The following is a 10,425-nucleotide window of genomic DNA, read 5'->3' as shown; positions in this document are numbered from 1 at the left end:
GTGATCAGTTCATAATTGTTCTCACAGAATAATTAGAGTTCTGATCATAGAATGGCTGAAGATGATTTTCACTAAAAACGTTATTTAATTTTATATTGTCCTTTCATATTTTACTTTAGGCTTTGATCTAAAATGTAATCCTTTGTTGAATGTCAGGATATTACAATAAAATATGTATTTTTGTATATATATTTTACAATATATATATTTTTGTACATAGATATTTATTATGAAAAAATATACATCTAATGTGTATATATCAAAAGAAAGTATTTTATTTCAAAAATACTGAGAGGATTTTTCCGAAGTACCTAAGATATCCTGAGAATAAAGGCTTTATTTTTTAAATATTATTGAAACTTCTTTAGGGTCATGAACCCACTAGAAGAAAAGATGTTGCTGCAGTTGGGTGTGGCTGCTTCACTCTGATGTCTGCATTTGAAAGTGCACATATGTGTGCACAGAGATAGGAGCATTTCGCTCTTATCTGGTAATCTCAAGGGTTCAGAGGCAAGAGCCACACTCGCATTAGATGGAAAATCTGAGGCATGTGTGATTTAGATAATGAATTTGGAACCTTGACGAATATTGTCACAATGCATCAGTGATTTCATGTCCTTGGTGTAGCCAACAAGGTGAACTTTACTAGTTTTTGTCGTTAGCAGTATAAAGCAAATTATGTCTACTCTAGTTTGGGTTTCTTGATAGAGAGAAAACGGTGTCTGGAAATATAAATTAGGCAACCAACATAAAACTTCCCATTATATTATAGAATGATATTTATCCCTTCATTTCCATATAATTTACACCAAAATTGCCTTTTTAAATTGTTTTCCTGGTTTAAATAATAAAATTATCAGGGAAAATTTAGGCCTTTATGGGCAGTTTTTGCCTAAGTTTTCTCTTGTATATCAAATATCGTTGCTGAAATAAACTTAAAATAATGTAGAAAAGTGTGCCCATCTCATGTTCTTCAAGAAGAACTTTAGTTTCTAGGGTATAGATTTTTTTTTGATGATATATGTATGCCACGAAGTCAAAATCAAAATATATTTATTAAACCAACATGTAACTAAGTTGGAAGAAGTTATATGACCATGTATTAAACTATTTCAAGTATTCAGATAACATTGTTTTTAAAATAATGGAATTCTTGATATGATTCAATTTATGAAATAGCTTATTCAATTACTGTACCTGTCTGACAGAATAATTACACCATTTGATTCACCCCCAAAATGATAGTTTTTTTAAACATACAGTTTTTGCTTGAAAAGCAAAATTGCTTTCTTATACTCTAAGATGCCTAAGCATTACTTGCCTAAATAGTAAGATGTTTTGCTGTGCTCTGATGTTCAGAAAATAATATCATTAAAGTACTTTTGGTTTTCATTGGGTGACTGAAATAATGACTCTTGTAAGTTGAAATCAGACAAAAGTATTAAGAATTCAGAACTGATCATTATATAAGTTTAGAAAAATGGGTTGAACACTGATATTTCCTGAAATCTTAGATTCTACTCATCATCCATCCACATTTCACCTAGATCATGAACCTTGTTTACTGTGAAATTGCAAGGAGGACTTCCAAATACTTGAACTTGTGTTCTCAAATCTTTTCAGGATAATCAGAAATTAAAATGAAATTAAAAACTCAGAAAAACTCTGCCTTACTATTTTATTCCCTAACTAAGAAAATTTTCTAATGATGTGGCAAAGAAATGTCATTCTCTTAGATGCGACTAGGATTTAGACTTCTGAATCATAGAGTTTGCCCTGCTGTCTGATCTTCTGACACTTTGAGGGGTCCTTTTTTTATCTATACTAGTCTGGGACTTTCATATACTTACCTCTAAACAAGGGAAAAAGTTCTTTTCCATTAAAAGGCCAATTTCTCTTTGAAGTACAGCTCCAGTAAAACCATGTATATTTCAGAAACACATCAAAGCATCAGCCAGGATTGATATGAAACTGATAGTTTGATACTGAAAAGTTACTATGGATTAAAAATTACAGATAACAGCAAGTGTGTGTTTAATTACATATGTATTTTAAGTAATATGAACACACATAAAAAACATGGATATTTATTTTCTCTATATAATATTTTCAAACACCCATGTATGTGAATAAATCGTGTTTTTAAACCTAAAATTAACATGTTCATATGCTTTGCTTTTAGGTTTCAGCTTTTCACTAATACAGTTTTATGAGAATGCAATTTCAATAGCGTTCAATTTTCCCTTTTTTCTAGCCCAGCTTTATACTTGCATCTCTATATCACTGACCAATTTATTACTATTAAGATAAATAATTATTATAGTATTAAGACAATTAGGAAAATAAATTGATCAATTAAGCTTTATGCTTTGTTTGCAAAGCTAGGCTTATGCAACAAAGTTTTGTTTTATTCAAACATTGTATATTCAATTTCTTGCTCCTTGTTTTTGGCTTCAGAAATAACATAATCTTGTAGTTATTCTCTTAATTCTTAATTCTCTTTCTCCTCCTTATTGTCTATTTGACCTCTACATGTCAGGACTCCTTGAGGCTACATTCTAAGATATCACTTCTATGGGTAAAACTTTCTCCTAAATTAACTCATTCATCCCCCTGGCCATAATGGAATCTATACGTCAAGGACACAAAAACTAATCTGTAATCCAGTTGCTTTCTTTGAGTTTTAGAGTCTCACGTTCAATTTCCTATTGGAATTATTCTCTTCAGTAGCTAACAAGGGAATTAAAAAAAAAAAAAAGAGGGGGAAAAGTAGAAAAAATAAAGCAAAAAAACAAAACATGACATCCCAAGCTGACTGATTGATGTTCTTGGATAAATCTCTTCATAGTTTTTGTCATTTCAATAAATGGTGACAGCATCTAATTAGTTAATGTAGCATTTGAAAGTTATTTCTAATTTTTCTATTTTCTTTACCATCTCAATAACCTGCCACCAAGTTCTGGCAAACCAACTCTACAAATGGACTCATATCAATGTTTCTACCTCCAGTACCCTGATGTGAACCACCATTGTCTCTCACTGGGCTGCAGCATTACCTTTTCATCTCCCGACTTGCACTCTTGCTTACTCTCAGTTCACTATCTTCTGAACGATCTTTTAAAAAGCATCATGCCATTACTTGCATAAAGCTTCAACCATTACTCTTAGGATAAGAATGGTATAATATGCCTGTTTGGTCTGGCCCTTGCTAACCTCCCTGCCTCTCCTTACAGTCTTCTGTTGCTTCTACACCATGCTCAGGTCACACCAATCATCTTTCCATTCCTCAGTTTCAGCAAGTACTTTCTTACCACAAAGGCTTTAATTCCTCATTCCCATACATGAATTCCTGAAATGCAATTCCTGGTATCTGTCAGCCAAAGGACTAAAACTCCTACTCAGCTTTCAGCTCTTGGCTTAAAAATCACATTGCCAAAAACACTTTCAAGATAACATACACTTAAGATGGGTCTTCTTATTCTTTTAAAAATGATTTTCCTCATCTATCTTTATATCTATCACCTTTCTGCCTAAACACTATCTATCCTTTGCCTCATTATAACTTCAACACGCAATCTCCTTCTCTCCTTCTGCAGAGCAGAGAGGCAAAGACCTTTGTTCCCTAAAGATGTATACTCCCTTATTGTAGAAGATAACCTCCTGTGAGGAAAATAAAACAAGAATTGGAAGACACTTCCAATAGTTTATATTATTCATAAGAGAACAAGGCAGAAGCAATTCTTTTCGACAATAACCACTGAAGGAGGTGAGCTTAACTGGAAGATCCTAATCTAGTGGGAGCCCTGCACTAGAAGAATTTCATCCGAGTCTAGTCCATTTCAGGACAGCAATGGCCTTGTGTAATTCTCATCACCAACGCTATTATTCTCAACTTTAAGAGCCAAAGCACTTTATATTTCTCTGTCATCAATTCATTTTCTTGTTAAATAATATATAAAGCAAATCATGAAGTAAATATATACCTTGAGAATTAAGAAAAGGAACAAAATGAACACAGAAAAGAATAAAGGTGGAATTAATGAAAATGAAAAGTCAAATTAAGTAATAAAAGTGTTGGTACAGTGGAAAAAATAAAATATAAGAACACTGACAAGGTGATTAAGTAAAATTACAAAAGGAAAAGGAGGTATGGCAACTTACCCAGAAGTTTGTTTTTGTTTTTGTTTGCAAATAGTATTAAAAGGAGCTAATCTTAATGCAGGGTTTCTCAACCTCAGAACTGTTAACATTTTGATCTGAAAAACTAGCTGTACTTGCAGTGGCAGAGGACAACAGGATTGCCTTGTGTGTCCTAGGACATCTAGCAGCATCGCTAGGCTTTACCCATTAGATATCAGTATCAATCCTCCCCTAGGTTGTGACAAACAAAATGGTCTCCAAATATTGCAAATATCTGAAGGACAGCTGCCTTACTCTTCCCATTGAAAACCACTGGATTCACATAAAGGGAACAGAATTTTGCATGAGAAAATCCATTTTTAAGTCTTAGTAACAGTGAGAAGTTAAAATAGTTGTTTAATCAACTGTATTACTCAAGGTTCTCTAGAGGGACAGAAATAATAGGATAGATGTATATATAAAGAGGAGTATTAAGGAGTATTGACTCACAGCATTACAAGGTGAGGTGCCACAGTAGATCATATGCAAGCTGAGGAGAAAGAAAGCCAGTCTGAGTCCCAAAATCACAAAAGTAGGGAACCCGACAGTGCAGCCTTCAGTCTGTGGTCGAAGGTCCAAGATACCCAAAGCCGAAGAACTTGGAATCAGATGTTTGAGGGCAGAAAGCATCCAGCATGGGAGAAAGATGTATGCTGGGAGACTAGGCCAGTCTGGTCTTTTCATGTTCTTATGCCTACTTTTATTCTAGTGGCACAGGCAGTTGATTAGACGGTGCCCACCCAGATTAAGGGTGGGTCTGCCTTTCCCAGTCCACTGACTCAAATATCAGTCTTTTCTGGCAACACCCTTACAGACATATTCAGGAACAATATTTTGCATCCTTCAATCCAATAAAGTTGACATTCAGTTTTAACCATCACACCAACAAATCTCTAAACTTTTCCTCAGGAAAATGCAGTGTAGAACACTGCCGACTTCATCAATTATATGATATAAACACTTTCAAGAAAATACAAAACAGGAAAGAAAAATTAGAACCAAGGAATAGAAGACGTCATAAATTCAGATTCAAACCAAACTGTTATATTGCAGTTACAAATTTTTTTCTCTGATCTTTTTTAGCAGCCAAAGTAAGAAGACAGATGATTATTTGCATAATTATTTAACTGACAGGAGGCAGAAAGCCAGTTCCTCAAGGGAAGCATGAGCTCTGTTAGCCTGTTTCTACAAGAGACATCCTGACATTACAAAGAAGACATAAAGGATGGGGAGGACAGTGCTCACACAGCTTTATGGCAAGTACATTAGTGATTTTGATACGATCATTTTGATCTAGTGCTTGCCAATAAAATTTCAGGGAATCACATTTAAAACTAATCTAGTGAAGGCAACTCTGTGGTCAACTAAGGTATGAAGGTCCAGCTTGATGAAAGGCTATGATTTTGTGTATCAAGATTGGTGGTTTGGCTGTATAACCTTTAAGATCTTTTAGTGTTACTTCCTTCTCTTTGGCTTTCTGTAAGAACCTGGTATCAATTATTTTGAGATTATATTTTGGGAGGAAAACTTACTACACAGATAAACTGCATAACAGGACAATTAAAAGGACTACTTCTTTTTTCTGTTGCTTACCCTAGCAGACAAGGCTTTGCTGTCTGAAGTCCAAGGCCTTTTCTGTAGTTAGTGCATGTTGTCAACCGGCCTGAACTGAGCAAGGGAGTTAGGTTCATAGTAAGAAATGTAGTGAGAAAAAGAAACAAAAACTCCCACCAACAATCCAGACTATTAAATTGAGAGATGATTTGATCAATCATTTTAGCATCCCCCATTATCGTAACATTTCATTGATGAAATTTATAAGGCCCAGACCTGTAGGAACATAATATAGTATTTTAGCGTTTCATGATTGTAGAATTTCTGACACCTGATGCTCAGGGAGAGCATCAAGAGGTAATGAAAGTAAAGTGAAGGAAAATCTTGCTTCTTTTCTCTCCCAATGGGAAGTGTTAAAGGAAAAAAGGAGGAAGAGTGTGAAGAAAATAAAGCTATTAGGTTTGGTTGGAAATGGGAAATTGCATTAGGTCAGAGAAGATAAAACCAATGAAAGTGCTGTTTTCAACCAACCCAGGAGAAAGCAACACCATATACTCTAGGGTCTGAGCTTTATTAGCCAAAGAGAGGTTTTGAGACAGAGCTTCCTCAAACCTCTGGGCTGTACACGTTGATTGAAGGGCCCATGAATATGCTTTAGATACCAGTTTGGCAAGATTTATTTCCTAACAAGAGGATTTAGAATATAATAGGGAATGAGATGGGCTGAGATGAAGCCAGGTTTCATCTAGGCAAGATAATCAGGCCCTAAATAAACTAAGACAGACAAAATAATGAGCTCCATCCTCAGGGGTCATCCAGGCGTGCAGCTGGCAGGTGGCAAATGTCTTTATGCTATATACTGGTGACAACAGGAGACATTACCCACAGGAACGCTGCATCTCCTTCAACACGCCAGTCGTTTGTCTGTTTGCTCTGTTCAGCCTTGCTCTGCCCATCTCTTAAATACAGACAGCTACATCTCCCATGATTTCTTGGTTGCTTGCCTGGTGGGTAATTTCAGACAAAAGGAAGTGCTGTGATACATTTGGGGACAAGGTAGTGGAGTTGTTTTGTTTTGTTTACTCCTCTCCTAACTATAAAAAGAATCTCCAGCAGCATAGCCTCTTACCTTATATTTTTTAATATTTTACCAAATGACAACTATAATTCTCTCTGTTGTAAATTAGTATGCAAATGTATTAGAGATTGATAAGAAAGATTTCTGAGAATGCACCCCCTAGAGTGGTACAGAGTATGTTCGTGTAGCACTTTTGTCCATACAAAGAAAAGTTCCATTTTGCATCAGAATGTGTGTAATTTTCACTGTGGGGAAGTTACACAATATAAAAGGATGGTGAGATTGAATCGAGTAACATAATATTTGAATTATAAATTAACATTAGTTTTCCAACATGATTAGCATATTTCTAATTGTTGTCCCTAAGATTATTTTACAAATCTATTTTTCACCCAATGTAATTAATAAGGCAGCTAATAAAGTGTGGAATTGTTTATTTTAATATATGACTCTGATTTAAGCTGTTCAGTCTGAATTTTATATTTTTACACTTTTCCTAAAATGTGTATCAGCCAATCTTAAAATTGACTGTGCTGCAAAATGCTAGAGGAGGGACGTATTTTCTTAAGGATTAAACTCAGATATATGTGTAATATATGCAAAGGAGTTCTAGAGATAGAGTTATATATATATATATAATTCTACTTATATATTTGTTATATATAGAGAGAAACTCATATATATATATACACACATATATAAAGAACAATGTCCAAATTAAAGTTTAGAAATCACTAAAGCTATTAAAAGAAAAGTTGCACAAATTGATAAGTTAATGTAAAGTGAACACAACCATGTAATTAATCAATACATAAAACACTGCCAGCATCTTAGATGGCCTCCTGTGTCCCCTCCCAAGTATCCTCAATTGTTTTCCTGACTTCTGACACCATAAATGCATTTTAGAACATTATATAAATGGATCCTTTCAGGGGGTTTGTTACTTTGGATCTGTTTTCCTTGGCTCAACAATACTTTTGTAAAATCTATCCCTGTTTTTGATGGTAGAAGTAACTTGTTCATTTTTATGACTGTATAGTATTCTGCTGTCTCAATATATTGCAACATATTTATTCATTATTTTGTTGGTGGATATTTTGGGGTTGTTCAAACTTTGGCTGCTTCAGTGAATATTGATGGTTACTTTATCAACATAATTACACTTTTGCACGCTCTTACTCAATCTGTGTAACACATGCATAGGCATGCAAACATGTGAGGAAATTTTCTTTTTGTTTTGAAATAGCACTTTTGGTTATTTTTAAGTGTGAGTCCACTGGTGAAAAATATTCTGGGTTTTGTTTTTTTGTTTGTTTTTTGTTTTTGTTTTTTTTTTCCCCCCCAGAAAGGCCTTTATTGCTTTATGCTGGCACTTAAATGCTTTTTGAAAATATAATTAATTCAACTGTATTCTAATTTCCATATTTTCTGTTGAGTAATCAGACCTGAGTTTATTGCCATCTTTTTTTTTTTTTTTTTTTCCTCTGCATGGCTTTTCAAACTTTTTTTGTTTTTAATTTTCTGCACCTTTTTTTTTTTTTTTGAGATGGAGTCTCACTCTGTCGCCCAGGCTGGAGTGCAGTGGCGCCATCTCAGCTCACTGTAAGCTTTACCTTCCAGGTTTATGCCATTCTCTTGCCTCAGCCTCCCGGGTAGCTGGGACTACAGGCGCCTGCCACCACACCCAGCTAATTTTTTGTGTTTTTAGTAGAGACGGGGTTTCACCATGTTAGCCAGCATGGTCTCGATCTCCTGACCTCGTGATCTGCCCTCCTCAGCCTCCCAAAGTGCTAGGATTACAGGTGTGAGCCACCACGCCCAGACAATTTTCTGTACTCTTTTTTTATATACCCTAGTTACAGATTTGTTTTTTTAAAATTGTGTTATTGTTTTTATGTTGCTGTTATTTTGTATTTTTTCTCTTGGGGTTTTTAGCCATTTTTTAATATGTGGCTAGAAATGCATTACCAATTTTAAAAATTTCTAATTTAGTACCTCTTCACGCTTTGTTTTTGTCCTATTTTCTCTTTCCTCCTGTTCTAGGATTCAAATTACAACCATGTAGAACTTTCTACTCTGTGGCATACAGTTCTTTCAATTTTCCCCTATATTTTTATCTTTTAAATTTTTGAACTTTATCCTGAATTTATATCTTTTAATTTCATCCTAGATATTTTTCTCTAAGCTTCCTTTCAATTTGCTAATTATCTTCTCAGCTATGTCTAAACTGAGTTCATTTTGTTCATTATATTTTTTAATCTCAATATTTACATTAAATTAATTTCTAGTTATTAGTTCACCATAAAAATATCTATGTTAATATTTCTTTTGATATAGTAATTGTAATTATACGTGCATGCAAAAAACTCTGTCTAGAACTCCTTTGCATTTATTATTTATCTTAGCTTTTGCTTAAAGCTTGCCTTATTATATATCTGCATATATTTAGTTCACTATATATTACATATGAAAAGTCATGTAGATAATCTGAGGATTAAATGCTACTATATTCATCCAAAGACACTAACTTATGCTCATATAAAACAGGTAGACTAGGGGCAGGGCTCCTCACCCTAATTAGTGATTGGCTGATATGCAGGTGTGCTTTAGTCTGTGCAAGGGTTGTTTTATGTTGCATCCACACCAGAAATGTAATTGTGTGCAACGCCTCCAAAAAACTGATGTGTACATCAAGCCCTCTCTGTTGTGATTTAATTCTCTCTTATTTTTGTGCCCAGCTCTGTGGCTACATTGAAAACTCTGCTCAGATTCTGAGCTCTTCATGGACTTCCTTTGCTTCTTGTCTCACTACCACTCCCAACACAAATTAGACAGAGAGAGTCAGTGATTGTCCCCTGTGTACACACATCAGAAAGTGTGTCTACAGCTGAGAAAATATCACGTATAAGAAACCTAGAAATTGGTTCAAACTCAATTTATGGCCATAGAAGACCCTTCTAATATTGTCATATAAAAAGTGGTATCGTGAACACTAAAAATTTATTCTGAAGATTTGATCTTGAGTTTCTCCATAAGAATAAAAGCAAATATTCCTTGAGTATTATGTCCCAATCACTGTTTTATTGAAAACATTTAAAAATTTATCAGTCTCTCTTAACAATCATAAAAGGTAGTTACATTATTACCTCAGTTTCATAAATGAAGAAATTATGGTGCAGACAGGTTAAGAAACTTGCTCAGATTTCACAATTAGGAAGTCAAGGAGCTTGAATTTATACCTAAGTTCTGACTCCAGAAACCGTTGTCTTAATCTGCTGGGTCAGATCAACTCTTTCATACTTTGCAGTAAAGTGGGGCTCTGTGTCTATTAATCATGGTCTTAGGAATAGATTGGACACTTTCCACCAAGCTGCAAATTCCATGCTAATAAAGCACAGTAAGTAACCACAAACTCTGTCAATTTAGCAAACCTCTTTAATATAACTTAGAATTTTTTTTAGAAGCTTTTTATTAAGAAGGAGAAATCTGGTTGGGCGCGGTGGCTCACGCCTCTAATCCCCGCACTTTGGGAGGCCAAGGTGAGTGAATCATGAGGTCAGGAGTTCAAGACCAGCCTAGCCAAGATGGTGAAACCCTGTCTCTACTAAAAATAC

At 34.6% G+C, this 10,425-nt stretch overlaps 1 long non-coding RNA gene across 1 annotated transcript in view; it reads right to left on the bottom strand.

Annotated features, from left to right (window-relative positions):
- Nucleotides 1–248: 248 nt before the first annotated feature.
- LOC108583129 overlaps nt 249–10,425 on the bottom strand; it is a 460,617-nt gene continuing 450,440 nt past the window's right edge. Inside the window, exon 6 of the long non-coding RNA XR_004180100.1 lies at nt 249–6,737. This is a non-coding gene — a long non-coding RNA (uncharacterized LOC108583129). The remainder of the gene's footprint in view (nt 6,738–10,425) is intronic.

This window comes from Papio anubis, chromosome 19, assembly GCF_008728515.1.
Source record: "Papio anubis isolate 15944 chromosome 19, Panubis1.0, whole genome shotgun sequence".
Taxonomy (NCBI): Eukaryota; Metazoa; Chordata; class Mammalia; order Primates; family Cercopithecidae; genus Papio; species Papio anubis.
The sequence above is the reverse complement of the archived record's forward strand: the minus strand, read 5'-3'. Positions and strand labels throughout refer to the sequence as shown.